The sequence below is a fragment of the Cricetulus griseus genome (assembly GCF_003668045.3).
Source record: "Cricetulus griseus strain 17A/GY chromosome 1 unlocalized genomic scaffold, alternate assembly CriGri-PICRH-1.0 chr1_1, whole genome shotgun sequence".
NCBI classification, from domain to species: Eukaryota; Metazoa; Chordata; class Mammalia; order Rodentia; family Cricetidae; genus Cricetulus; species Cricetulus griseus.
The window spans coordinates 8,435,415-8,450,150 of NW_023276807.1; the positions used below are offsets into that span (position 1 = coordinate 8,435,415).

The 14,736-nt window shown below is 40.1% G+C and overlaps 1 long non-coding RNA gene across 2 annotated transcripts in view; it reads right to left on the reverse strand.

The window, feature by feature from the left end:
- Window positions 1–14,736, reverse strand: part of LOC118239678 — a 37,813-nt gene that overhangs the window by 410 nt on the left and 22,667 nt on the right. The gene's annotated exons all lie outside the window — the stretch shown is intronic.

The following is a 14,736-nucleotide window of genomic DNA, read 5'->3' on the forward strand; positions in this document are numbered from 1 at the left end:
CATCAGGAAAATGTGTACATAAACTGAAAATGTGACAATATGAAGGGGCTTGTTTTAAACATTATAGCATTACCATAGTTTAGTTTTAAAATTAAGAAGGGTTTCTTTTCTAAAAGTAAAAACTAGATTATTCATAGATAAGATTTATATTTGTTTCAAACAATCCAGTGAAGTTATTCAGCATGCTAAGGAATTGCTAAGATTTTTTTGGTATAAAAATAGTACCCTAGGTAATTTCCTAGATGTCTGCATTTTTCAGATGCATGATGATATCAGTAGAATTAAATAACATGGCATCTTCTTGCATTTGCTCCAAAATAAATTGAGCAGTGGAGAGTTGTGGGTAACAGAGACTATCACTGTTGAGGTAGCTTATGAACACAGAGGCATTAAAAAAATCTCAGTAATTTAAGGCCAACTGTGTAAATTTCAATGATTATTGATTATTGTGGTTGGGAATAGCCACAAAACCTGTTTACAAGCAGGGGCAGGGTCTGCTTTTGCTTACAATGATCTTCCTAATACTTGGCAGGGTACTAGCCACTCCAGAAATGAGAGTCCTGAACCAGAGCGAGGCTCAGGAAGTTCCATGTGTCCCAGGCTACAGAGGAAGCTGTAGAGCTAGTGTGAGAACAGATTAGTCTCACAGGCACGTGGGAAGTTTCATATCACTTGCAGACCCAGGAGGTGGACCAATCCTCAACTAGGGTAAGGCCTGATTGGATTAGGGAGTTCCCTATCTCCCTAAGGCTTCAGAGAAAGCTTGAGAACCTAGGTTGGGGACCAGGTTAACTCCTAGTTAGGCCCACAGGTCTGTGGAGATTTCTACAACTACAGCCATTGCTGCACACCCAGATGGGAGGCTCTAGCTGATGTGGGAATACTGGACCCTCAGAGGAACACTTGAGAGAGATTCTTTGACCATAAACACCAGCCCCACAGGCGGAAAACCTAGTAGGACTTAGCACAACACTAAACACTGTAAATGCCACCACTAAAAGAAAAGAAAGGTGCACAATCCCAGTGCAGAAATAGAAACAACATGAAAAACCAAGACAGCACATCACTAACTCCATAAGAATGGTACCTGATGAAAATGACTTGGATGAAGTGCCAGACAAAGAATACAAAAGAAGGATTACAAATATTTCAAACAATTCAAAGAAGACATAAATACACTTCAAGAGAACAAAAACAAAGAGATGGATTAAACAAGGATGGATGCCAATCCAAGACATGAAAGTAGAGATAGAATGGCTGAAGAAAATAAAACTGAAATGATGCTGGAAATGAAAAACTCAACAGGCCAAATAAAAATCTCAGCAGACTAAAACATCAATAGAATAGGAGTGAAAGCCAAGGAAGAGGAATCGGATCACTGAGTAAATATCAACAATAAATTTTAAAAGAAATAAGGCCAGGAAGTGTGAGGACTCTGAGACACCATGAAAAGACCTAATCTTAGGATTATGGGCATAGAAGAAAGATAAGACTATAGCAAAAATAGTTGAGAATATTTCCAAGAAAATCTTAGAAAAGGCCCAATACCTAGGAAAAAAGATTCCTACCCAGGTATAAGAGGCCTACCGAACTCCAAATTAACAGAATCAGAAAATAAAATCCTCATGACATATTATAGCTAAAATATTTAGAACACAGAATAAAGAATGGGCATTAAAAGCTACAAGAAAGAGGGCTGGAGAGATGGCTCAGAGGTTAAGAGCACTGCTGCTCTTCCAGAGGTCCTGAGTTCAGTTCCCAGCAACCACACGGTGGCTCACAACCATCTGTGTTAGCCATCTACGGCTGGGCATGGGGCCTCCCTCAAGTGTGCCTTGTATACCCAGTGAGACTCTACTGGAGAAAACAAGTTTGTCCTTTGTGAGCAGCTGTCAACTGGAGATATCTTCTGGGTTAAGTATGGGGACTAATGTCCACTTCCTCTCTCAGTACTGGGGCCCTATCTGGCTTGGACCTACACAGGCCCTGTGCATCTGGCACAGTGTCTGTGAGTCCACATGCGTGTTGGTCTTCTATGTCTAGAAGGCCTTGGTGTTTTCCGTCCCTGCTGGCTCTTGCAATCTTTCTATTTCTTCTTCCACATTACGCCCAGAGCCCTGAGGGGAGGGTTTTAATGAACTTATCTCATTTGGAACTAAGTGTTCCAAGGTCTCTCACTGTCTGCACACTGTTCAGTTGTGGGTCTCTCTATCTGTTGTCATCTTCTGCAACAGGAAGTGTCTCTGATGCTGGCTGAATGCGGCACTGACATATGGACGTAGCAGAATGTCATTGGTAGTCATTTTATTGCTGTGTTCCTTCAGAAGAACAATAGTATTTGGTTTTCCCCGAGGTCCAAGATTTATCTAGTCTCAGGTTCTTGGCCACCCAAGCAGTATCAGGCATGGGTTCTATCTTATGAAGTGAGCCTTAAATCCAATCATAGAGTGGTTAGTTACTCTCCCAACTTTTTGCCATTATTGCACCAGGATATCTTGTATGCAGGTCACCATGCATCAAAGGGCTTGTAGCTTTGTTGGTGTTTACTTTTCTCCTCGGGTAGTATGCAATACCATGTACCAGTACCAGTGTCATGAACACTAGTTAGTAGGGGCGAAGACTTGAGTTAGGTGTCCGCTTGACTTAGTTTGCGTTCAATGAGTGGTGTAGGTGTTGTCTTCAGTAACAGAGCTTTACTGTCAGCAGTTTGTAGAGAGCAACCAATAGCTTTGGCAATATCCTGAATTAGATGGGGGTTTTCACTGGGCCCCTTTTGTCCAACAACTCAATTAGATGTGACCCATTCCTGGCCCCTGAGTTTCCATTTAGTAGCAAAAAAAGTCTAGTTGGGGCTTTGTCTTCCTCATTATTTGGTGATTCAGTTTCTATTTCTTTCATATCCATATATATTTTAAGATGCTTCTACTGTAATAGATTTCCATATGACCCCCTCAAATGCCCCCAATGTTAGTTTTCCCTCTCTATATTCCCTCCCTTAGCATCTCTTGCCTCCCCTCTTTGTTTAATTCTCTCATTCCAGTGCCCCCACCTCATCTCTCCATAACTATGTATTCTATTTCACTCCCTTAAGAGTTTCTTCCCTTCCCCCTCATTCCTTATTTTATACCTAACCTCTGTGGTAATACTGACAATAGCATACCCATTGAAGGCTTAAAAGCTAGCATCCACATATAAGAGTGTATATACCATATTTGTCTTTTGGGTTTGAGTTATCTCAGTAAGGGTGTTTTTTTTTTCCTAACTCCAAGGATTTACCTGAACATTTCATGATTTCATTTCCTTTTTTTTTTAGCAGCTCAGTAATATTTCATTGTAAAAACAGACCATATTTTCATTATCCATTTATCTGTTGAAGAACATCTAGGACATTTCCAATTTTTGGATATTTTGGATAGAACAAGAGTCTCTGTAGTAGGATGTAGAGTCCTTTGGGTATATGCCCAAAAGTGGTAGAGCTGGATCTTGAGGGCAGATCTATTCCCAGCTTCCTGAGGAATCACCACACAGATTTCCATAGTGACTGTACAAGTCTGTATTCCCACCAGCAATGGATGAGTGTTCCTCTTACCTCCCATCCTCACCAGGAAGAGCTGTCATTTGTTTTATGGAATTTGGTCATTCTTTCTGGTATAAGATTAAATCTCAACATAGTTTTGATTTTCATTTCCCTGATGACTACGAATGTTGAACATTTCAAGTGTTTCTCAGCCATGTGTGTTTCATCTTTTGAGAATTCTCTATTTAGTTCTCTGTAGAACTCTATATACCTCATTTTTAATTGGTTTATTTGTTTTCTTGATGTGCAGTTTTATTTTTTTTAGTTCTTTATATATTTTAGACATTAGCCCTCTATCAGATGTATAATTGGCAAAGATCTGTTCCCATTCTATAGCCTGCCAATTTGACCAAATAATGGTGTACTTTGACACATAGAAGCTTTTCGGTTTCATGAGGTCTCATTTGTTAATTGTTCTTTGTGCCTGTGCTATCAGCGTCCTGTTCAGAAAACCTCCCCATACTAATGAGTTCAAGACTATTCCCTACTTTCTCTTCTACCAGAGTCTGGGTACCTGGATGTAAGTTGCGGTCCCTGATTCATTTGAGGTTGAGTTTTGTGCAGGGTGATGAATATGGGTGTATTTGCATTAATCCACATGCAGCTTGACCAACACCATGTTAAAGATGCTGTCTCTTTCCAGTTTGTATTTCTGACTTCTCTGTCAAAAATAAGTTGTCTATAGGTGTGTGAATTTCTTGCTGGGTGTTGATCTGATTCCATCGATCAACATGTCTGTTTCTATGCCAATACCATGCTGTTTTTAATTAGTAAAGCTCTGTAGTACAATTTGAGATCAGATGATGATACCTCCAGCAGTTCTTTAATTATTCAGAATTGTTTTGCTATCCTATGGTTTTTCTGTGTTTCCATACGAAGCTGAAAATTGTTCTTTCAATTTCTGTGAAGAATTGTGCTGGAATTTTGATGAGATTGCATTAAATCTGCAGATTACTTTTGGTAGGATGGAAATTTTCACTTTATTAATCCCACTAATCCATGTACAAGGGAGATTTTTCCATCTTTGTATATCTATTTTAATTTCTGTCTTCAATGTCTTAAAGTTTTTATTATATAAGTATTTCACTTGCTTGATTAGAATTACCCTAAGATTTGTGTGTATGTGTGTGTGTGTGTGTGTGTGTGTGTGTGTGTGTAAGGCTATTATTGCAAAAGGTAATATTGTCATGATTTCTTTCCCAGTCTCTTTTCATCTGTATATAGGAAGGCTACTGATCTCTCTGTGTTAATTTTGTGTCCTGCTACTTTGTTGAAAGTGTTTAATAGCTGTAGAAATTTCCTGATGGGATTTTTAGGGTAATTTATGTAAAAAATCATACCATCTGCAAATGAAGATATTTTGACTTTTTTTTTATTTGTATACCCTTATCTCCTTCAGGTGATGTTTTAGATGCAAAAAATTTAAATAAAATACTTCAAATGGAACTCCAGATCACATAAAAATATCATCCACCATGATCAAACTGACTTCATCTCAGAGACAGGGATTGTTCAACATGTGTTAGGCTATAAATATATCCCACCATATACACAGATTCCGGGACCAAAAAAAAAAAAACACATGATCATCTCATTAGATGCAGAAAGGGTCTTTGACAATATCTACCATCTATTCAAAATATAAACTGGAGAACCTAGTAATACAGGGGCCACTTCTCAGCATAATAAAGGTAGCATATTGGATGTTCACAGCCACTGTCATAATAAATGGAGAAAAACTCAAATATCTCCAATAAAAGTAGAAACAAGACACTCTCTCCACTCATGTTCAACATAGTACTTGAAATCTTAGTGAGGGCAATAAGACATGAGGAGGTACAAGCAGAACAGAAGTAATCAAAGTATCCTTGTTTTCAGATGATATGATTTTATACATAAAAGTCTAATGGTATCACTAGGAATCCCGGAAATCTAATAAATACATTTGGCAAGGTAGAAGGAAACAAAATTAACACACAAAAACTGGCAGTCTTCCTACATACCAATGATGGACACACCGAGAAAGGAAACAGAGGGATATTGCCATTCACAATAGCCTTACTTTGAATAATCTAGTCAAAGACTTAATAAAAACATCCACTGAAAAAAGAAACTGAAGAAGATACCATAAGATGGAAAGACCTCCCATGCACATGGACTGATAAAATAAATATGAAAATGGCCATTTTACCAAAAAACAATCTACAGCTTCAATGTAATTCCCATCAACTCTTCACAAAAATTAAAAAATAATTTTAAATTTAAATGGAAATACAAAAGACCAAGGATAGCTGTGCTTGCTAGTCTTATGTCAACTTGGCAAAAGCTAGAGTTATCTGAAAGGAGGGGAACTTCAATTGAGAAAATGCCTCCATAAGATCTGGCTGTAGGGCATTTTCTTAATTAGTGATTGATGAGAGAAGGCCAAGCCCATTGTGAGTGGTGCCATTCTTGGGATGGTGGTCCTGGGTTCTATAAGCCATGGGAAGCAAGCCAGTAAGCAGCACCCTCCTTGGCCCCTGCCTCAGCTCCTGCCTTCAGGTTCCAGCCTTGCTTGCATTCCTGTCCTGATTTCCTTCAATGATGGACTATGATGTGGAAGTGTAAGCCAAATAAACTCTTTCCTCTACAACTTGCTTTTGGTCCTGGTGTTTCATCACAGCAATAGAAACTAAGACAATTGAAAGAGAAGGAAGGAAGGAAGGAAGGAAGGAAGGAAGGAAGGAAGGAAGGAAGGAAGGAAGGAAGGGAAATGAAAGGAAAGGAATCTGCTGGAGCATCGCTGTGACAAATTTTAAGCTGTGCTACAGACCTATAAAAATAAAAACAGCAAGATGTTGGCAGAATATCAGACACATTAATCAGTGGAATAAAAGACCCACATATAAACCCACGCTCTTGCAGACACCTGACTTTCAACAAAAAGGTTAACAATACACACTGGAGAAAAGAAAGCATCTTCAACAATGGTGCAGGCCAAACTGGATGTCTGTGTGCAGAAGAATGACACTAAATCTTCATCTCTCACCCTGCACGAAACTCAACTCCAAATGGATTAAGTACCTTAACTTAAGACCCAAGACCCCAAATCTGATAGAGGAGAAAGTGGGGAATTCATTTCAACTTATAAGCATAAGAGGGGACTTCAGAACAGAAACTCATTACGGTGCAGAAGGTAAGAACAAGAGTTGACAAATGGAACCTTGTGAAACTAAAAACTTCTGTACAGCACAGGACACTATTATTTGAATGAAGTGTCAGCCCACAGAATGAGGAATAAAACAACTTTACCAGCTATACATCAGACAGATGGTTAGTGTCTAGAACATACAAAGAACTTTAAAAAACAAACAACTAAACACCAAGAAAAATAAACCCTTATTAAACATTGGTGCATTAAACTATGCGTAGAGCTCTCAAAAGAAGAAATACAAATGGTTGGAAGATATTTATTAAATGTTCAACATCCTTGGCCACCAGGAAAAGGCAAATTAAAACTCTGAGATTTCATTTTACCCCTGTCAGAATGACTAAGTAAAAAAAAAAAAAAAGACAACAAATGCTGTCACGGATATTGGGGAAGGGGAACATGTATTAACTGCTGGTGGAAATGCAAATGAATGAAGCTACTGTGGAAATCAGTATGTCCGTTCCTACAATATCTAGAAATGGATCTATCCTGTGTCCAAGCTATACCCTCCTGGAATATACCCACAGTACTCTATATCCTTCCACAGAGATACTTGCTCACCCGTGTTCACGGCTGCTCTAGTCACAATTACCAGGAAATGGAAGCAACCTAGATGTTCACCAGTTGATGAATGGATAATGAGACTGTAGTTCATATGCACAATGGCGTATTAGTCAGATGTAAGAAAAATATACGGAATATTCATGTGCATGGATAGAGCAGGAAATAGCCATTCTTGGTAACCTAGACTCAGAGTGACAAACTTCAGTCTCCCTCATGTGGGTGTCAGCATTGAATGTTTTGATGTGTGTTTAAATTGGAGTATCCATAAGCAGTAGGAAAGGATTACAGGGCATGGGGGGGGGTAGAATGCAGGTCATTAAGAAGGTGGAATGGGTCTGCACCAGGTCCTCTATATTTATGTTATGACTTCCAGTTTAGTGTTTTGATGGGATTCCTGCGAGTGTGAATGAGTGGGCCTCTGACTCTTGTGCCTTCTCTTGGATTCTTTTCTTTCTGTTGGTTTGTCTTGTCCAATTTTGATATAATAGTTTTTATTTTGTGAGTGTGTATAAAATGAATGAATGAAAACCTAGCCACTAGGATAAAGGTTAACAACTGAACTGTCATTTATACCTGCTGGAAGAGGAAAAATCAGTGTTCTCCAATAGTGACACTGGATATATCAACCACTCCAGGGGATGTCTCATGTTCAGGAGTAATTAACCAATGAATAATGGACTCCACAGTGTGTGTGTGTGTGTGTGTGTGTGTGTGTGTGTGTGTGTGTGCATGCGCTCTTATTTGGTTTCATGTGGTTGTTGTTGTTTTGTTTTTCGCTTTTTCTGGGTTGTTGTTGTATTTTGTTTTCCAGGTTTAGGGGATTTGGTTGTTATATTGGGCTTTTAGTTTGTGTTTTTGAGAAAGACCTTAAAATTGGATGGGTAGGGAGGAGGACAGGATCTGGAAGGACATGAGGGATATGATCAAAATATATTTAAATTAAACAATTGTTTTAAATAATAAAAACATAATAAAATAAGCACAAGCAGATGAAAAGAAAGAAGAAAAAGAGGGCTGGAGATAGGACTCAAGAGGATGGGGGCACTGGCTGCTCTTCCAGAGGACCCCAGTTTCATTCCCAGCACCCACACCGTAGCCCCCAGCCATCTGTAACTCCAATCTTGGAGATCCAATGCCCTCTTCTGGCCTCCATGGGCATTGCATGCACATGGTGCACAAACAGCGCAGGCAAAATGCTCATATACATAAAGTAAAAATAAATAAGTCCTTAAAATTATAGAGCCAGTACTCAAATGTACATAACAAACTTGTCCAGATGGTACCTCCTGTCAGTTCCCAGAAACCTTCATAGAGTGATTAATTTTAGTCTTACATCTTCTCTTCAGGATAAAAAGAAAAGGAGACTTTTCTTTGTCTCTTAGTGCTGAAACGTTTCCTTGATTGCAGCGTATGTCTTGGTTAGTATGAGCAAAAACAGTGTTTTGCTATGATACCAGCTAGATGCACAATAAATTCAGTAACCGTAAGCAAAAAGAGAAAAAGTACGTTCAGTTCAGTTGGTAGTCTCTGTAGGCTAATAGACATGGCATTTTTCCAGAGAGTGAAGTTTTTAAACTAATTTCACGGTGCTATTGATTCAGGCCTGCACTATTGCTACACCACCAAGCAAGTGAGAAATAAAGAACGGATCGCTGCATGGACCTGGGTAAGGCCTGCAGATTACAAGTGGAAAGAGTGCTGCAGTTGGTTTTAGGTCCCTGGAACAGGTTCTGGAACATGGGCTATGCAGAGCATAGTCAACAGAGCTGCAAAAGTAAGAGAACCCCATGTCCTCAAAGACAGACTAAGGCATCTAACAACCAGTAGCATCAGAAGCCTTTAACAGTCAATGGTGAAAAGGACACCTCAGGGTGTGGACCAGAAGGTAGATAGATGCTCTGTTTCCGCAGCCTCTACCTGGGTCAAGGGTAATGTTTTTCCTCAGGGAAAACTCTTGAATTGTTCCTGCTCTGAATCACACCTTGCTGCTAACTATTCTAGAACAAAAGAACTTTTTTTTCAAATGAGAAAAAAACAAAAGGAAAGCACAAAGCCTTCTCTAATCTTGGTGTTCAGAATGAAGGCTCTGATTCTCATCTCTGGCTTGTCTAAGGTCAAGCCTCCTTCATTAGTAAGTTTATCATCTTCCTCAGTTTCTTGTATTTTCTACCTAGAAACACTACATCAAGAGTTATCTTTAGCATTGCACACAGAATTCTCAACAGTTGCATGAAGGAAACAGAGCCCTGTAGGAGTAGGATGAGAGTCCAGGTTTGAGATGTCTCTTGGAAAGCAGTTTCTTCACTGCTTTGTCCAAATTTGTCACTCCCTGCTGTCCACCCTTCTCTTCTCCAGGTCACAGTGTGTGATGGTGAGCAGTGTAACAATTATTGAAATTATTCTATTATTAATAAAAACTTGGTAGTCAGATAGTAGAATAGGAACCTGGTAGATCCAAAAAGCAATGCAGCAAAGCCCAGCTGACACTCCTCTCTGCTTTTCCAAGACCTAAAAAGGCCTGAGAAACTCCTAAGCCCAGCCTCCTTCTTCCCTGAGTGTAGACTCGGTCCTCTGAATCAAGGTTTAGTTTATTGACAGTTTCAGGGGACAGAGAGAATGTATCTCCTGCAACAGAGCAGCTTCCAGAAAATGAGCCAATTTTGAAAGTGCCTATCTGCCTCTTAGCTGTAGGAGATTCATAACTTAACACTCCCACCCCATCCCAGCCACACATTCATGCAGATGGTGAGTCATAGTGGCTGATGGCCTATGTACATGATCCTTAATCATCCAGTTATTGACACATCCCACCTGCCCATGGTAGGTATGCTTCAGAAGACACACTTCTTTTCCCTTCTGAATCAGGACCCAGCCGAATGGCAGGTGGAGGAATCATAACCGCTCTACTGATACAAGCTAGGTGGCATGCAGGAGCAGCCTACCTGGCTTGGCAACACACTCTCCACTATCTTTTCCCACTTCCAAATTTAGATGTGATCAGGAATACCTAGAATAACTCCATGTAAGCAGGGACTGAATAGAAAGGATTAAGTTAGCTGAGCATCCATCACTCTGTGCTTAGTGGCTACAAACACAAGGTGACCAGCTGCCTCAAGTTCCTCCGACCTTGACTTCCCTACCATGACAGACTACAACTCTGAACTGAGAGCCAAAATAAAGCCTTCCTTCTGTAAGTCATCTTTGTTGGGTATTGTATCACAATAATGAGATAAGTAACTGATACGGAAAATTGGTTTCAGGAGTGGGGTTGTTACTTTCACAAACCTAGACCACGGAACTCTTAGGCTCTGGAACTGGTTCACAGGAAGCATGTTTGAGAGTTTGGAAGTGTGAGCTAGAAAAAGTCCCTGCTTACTGTAAGAAGACCTTAATGGACCATTCTGTGGAAGGGAGGGGTGCTTGGAGAAACATGAAAAGTGGAGACCTATCTCTTAAGGTTCCCAAGGCCTTTGCAGAGGCCTGGGCTGGAGGTCATTCTAGTTACTTTCTGCCAGTGTCCTGAGAACCTCTCTGAAGCTAAACTCAAAAGTAATGAACTAATTTCTTAAGCAAAGAAAATTTTAAGACGGTATAGGAATTAGGCTATGGTGCTTTGGTTGCTCACTACTCCTATCCAGATCTACACTGAGCTCAAGGGGACATGAAAAAATGTGAAGGTTAGCAATGAAAATGTGTGATGAGTTTAAAATTGTGGACAAAGAAAGTTCAGATGACAATGCATCTATAACTGTTAAAAGGAAACCCTAGTCTTCATTGAGATAATAGGAAAAGTGCCCTGAAGGCAAGACCCATCCTATCCAAAGGACTCCAATTTGTGACAATGCAAATTCATCTGAAAGGAAGAAGCCTGAACAACAACAAAAATTTCACAGAGGGAGTTCCCGGCTCTGGGAAGCTGTTGTTCCAGATTTAGCCACAAAGTCAGACAAAGAGTGTCACAGCTGGGGTCTAAGGGTACCAGGTTCCATCAGGAGCTGGCAATGGAGCTAGGTAGTATCATTCATGTGGTGCTGGTTTCGCAGCTATGAAAGAGGTAAGACTGTGTGGATCATGAAGTCTTGTCTCACAGTTCCAAAGAATTGCTGAGGCCAGGCAATGCATGGAAAAGTCAGAGCATCTAAAAGGAGGCTATGGAAGAAGGCCACTGTCTGAAGCTATGAAGGTGAAGCTTAAGTTGCAATGGAGACCCCAGGATGCTGGAGGCACTAGAACATGGGATATCCAATAAGAAAAGCTGCATGCAGAGAGTAGGGTTGGCTCAAGAGAGAGGCTGTAGTGATAGAGGCCGAAGAACTCAGGGGTGGGGCTAACTAGACCCTTCAGAGCCCAGATAATCCATCATGAGCCCCAGATGCCTGGCTGAAGGAGTTAGTGTTGACTGTTCTAGGGTTTAATCTCTATTTAGCCTGACCAATCCTTGGTATGTACCCATTCTTCCCTTTTGGAATGGATATATATTCTTGCCTTTGTATTTGGAAGTGTATGATAAGGTTTTAGTTTGACAGGAGATCACAGTTAAGAGATTGTCTTGAGTCTCAGAGATTTGAATTATGGACTTCTGAATAGTTTTGAAACTATTAAAGACTAAGGGGACTTTTGAAGGTAAACTGGCTGCCATTTTGCATTATGAGAGGGGCCTTGGAGGCCAAGGGGTAGAAGGTCATGGCTTAAAAGTGATGTGTTTTGGGGTCATGTTGAAAAAGAGTGGCAGTGTGATGATCAATATTGATTGTCAACTTGTCCAGATGTAGAATCACCTACGAACCAGTCCCTGGGCTTGCCTCAGAGGATTGGCTGGATTAGGTTAGACTTTAGACACTTCTGTCAGGGATTGTCTGTACTAAGTTAAGTGAAATGAGAAGACTCACCTTAAATGTGGACAGCACCATCTACAGGCTGGGGCCATCGGATGAATAACAGGAGTAAGCTGACCAAAGCCCTTGAATTTGTGACTCTGCTTCCTGACTGTGGATACCATGGGACCGGCTGTCAGAGCTGGTGCTTGCATGATTTCCCTACCGAAATGGACTGTAATCTGAAACTGTGGGCCAAAACAAAACCTTCCTTCCTCAATTTGCTTTGTCGGGTATTTTATCACAACAAGACAAGAAACATTGGGCATACGGAAAGGCAAGAAAATAGGACCCATAAGGAGCTGTAGCTGTTGATGGAAACCTACACAGAAGTAGCCGACATGGCAAAATTACTACACAAACACATCAAAACACTGTGGGTGTGCTCTGAATGCTTAAAACATAGAGAAATGACTGGGTGTAGTAAATGTAGACAGAAATGAAATGTCCAGAAGTAGAAATTTTAATATCTGGGATGAAAAATACACTGAATGGTTAGACTCTGAAAAACATTAGTGAACTTGATTGACCCAGCACAGGACATTATCCAAGATAAAGAAAAGAAACTCAAAACTAGAAAAAAAATGATAAATTCTAGGAAAATTTAAAACAACCTAATATACATGTAGTTGGTCTAAATGTGATCCTGAGACAGTGAGAATATCTGAAAAGAAGCTGGACAGATGGCTGAGTAGGTTAGGAGCCCTGACTGTTCTTACAGAGGATTCGGGTTAGGTTCTCAACACCCACATGCTGGCTCATAGCTGTCCGTAACTCCAGTTCTATGGTATCTAATACCTTCTATTTGTCTCTGTGAGTACCAGGAATGCACGTGTGTGTGTGTGTGTGAGTGTGTGTGTGTGTGTGTGTGTGTGTGTGTGTGTGTGTATACAGACAGAACACAGACATAAAAATAAGAAAAGAATACTTGAAAAAAAGTATTCTTTTGCAAACAGCAGGGGCCAAATCACATGTGAACCCCAAGCTCAAGGGACACTGATTAAACTACACTAATTCTTACTGTAAATCCATATGCTGTTAGCCATGGCTAAGAAAATTACGTTAACTAACATGGCAAGGAACATAAGCTATACAAGGAAATCAAGACAGAAATGGCATGTTCCATCAGAAATGAGGGAAGTTGGAAAACAATAGAGAGAACATGAGAAGGAAAAAAAAAACCCAGTATCTCAAAGCTCCAACTCCACCATGTATCTTGCTATTACAAGGCTGGAATAAAATCTTTTTTTCAGATGCAGAAGCTGGGAAAAAATGGTCACCAGTAAGCCTGTGCTGTAAGCAAGTATGAAATATGCTCTTTATGTAGAAAGGGAAGAATGCAGGCTGGAAAGCTGGAAATATCAACTATGTGGCTAAACAGAAGGGTTTTGTTACATTTTAATCTTAGGAGATGATTGACAGTCCAAAGACAAAGTGATATGCTATGGAGTTAATAGTGCATGTGACAATAAAATGTATGACACCAAAAAGCCTGAGAAATGAGGGATCGAAGCCTTCTGTAGTTTTCACACTTTAAATTAAATATTATAACATCCCTTGAAGTTAGAGGAGGATGAGATGAATCATCAAAGAATCATCATAAAATAAGCCATAGCTAATAAACCAACAGTGGAGATATGATGGAATTTTAATTAAAGATAACCTGCTATTATCATTGCATGTGTGTGCATGTAAGTGTATTGGAAATGGGGGAGAAGGGGTGTGTGCTACAGCGTTAGTGTGCTCAGAGGATAACTGTGTGAGGTCAGTTCTGTCTCTCCATCTTTGTGTGGGTGCCAGGGACTGAATTTAGGCCTCTACGCCTACACAGGAAGCACCTTTAGCCGTCCTCTGTGGTCCTATGATAGGACCATTTAAAAATGTTCAACTGATCCAAAGGAACACAGAAACAAGGGACAAAGAGCAGGTTATGAATAAAAGCAGGTTGCAAGACAATAGACTTGAATACACACATATCACTAATCATGTCACGTATACAAATAGTTTACTTGAAAGACAAAGAGTTTTCAGATGGTACATTTCAAAACTCAACTATACCGTGTTTCAAAAAGTGCACTGAAATCTTTTAACCCTTAATACCCTGGCAGCGTCTGAGCTTACCCTTTTCTTACGTTCCCTCATCTAAAACACTTGTTTCTCCATCTAACAAGCCTATGTTGCTGGAAGTTGTGCTGTGATAGTCTGCTATAGTTTAAAGACTCTCCTGTGCCGATTTCTCAGTAATGATGCATCCATCTGATATACATTTTAGGTAGCATTTTTGACTAATTTGTTTCTGTCTTCCCTGACCCCTTTTCCATCCCAGCTGTTATTCAATACATCATGAGAGCTGGGTAAAGGTTCAGGGGATCAGACCATTGTAGTGTGGGGGATTTACACTTTTTTGAGCCTCTCAGATTTTTTTCATCTTCAACTGCCTGGATTCCCAAGCTAAGGCCATTCTGAATGGAATCTGCCTTTACTTAGAGCTGAGGAAACCTATCAGTCACTCAGCATTAAGGTTGCTTTGC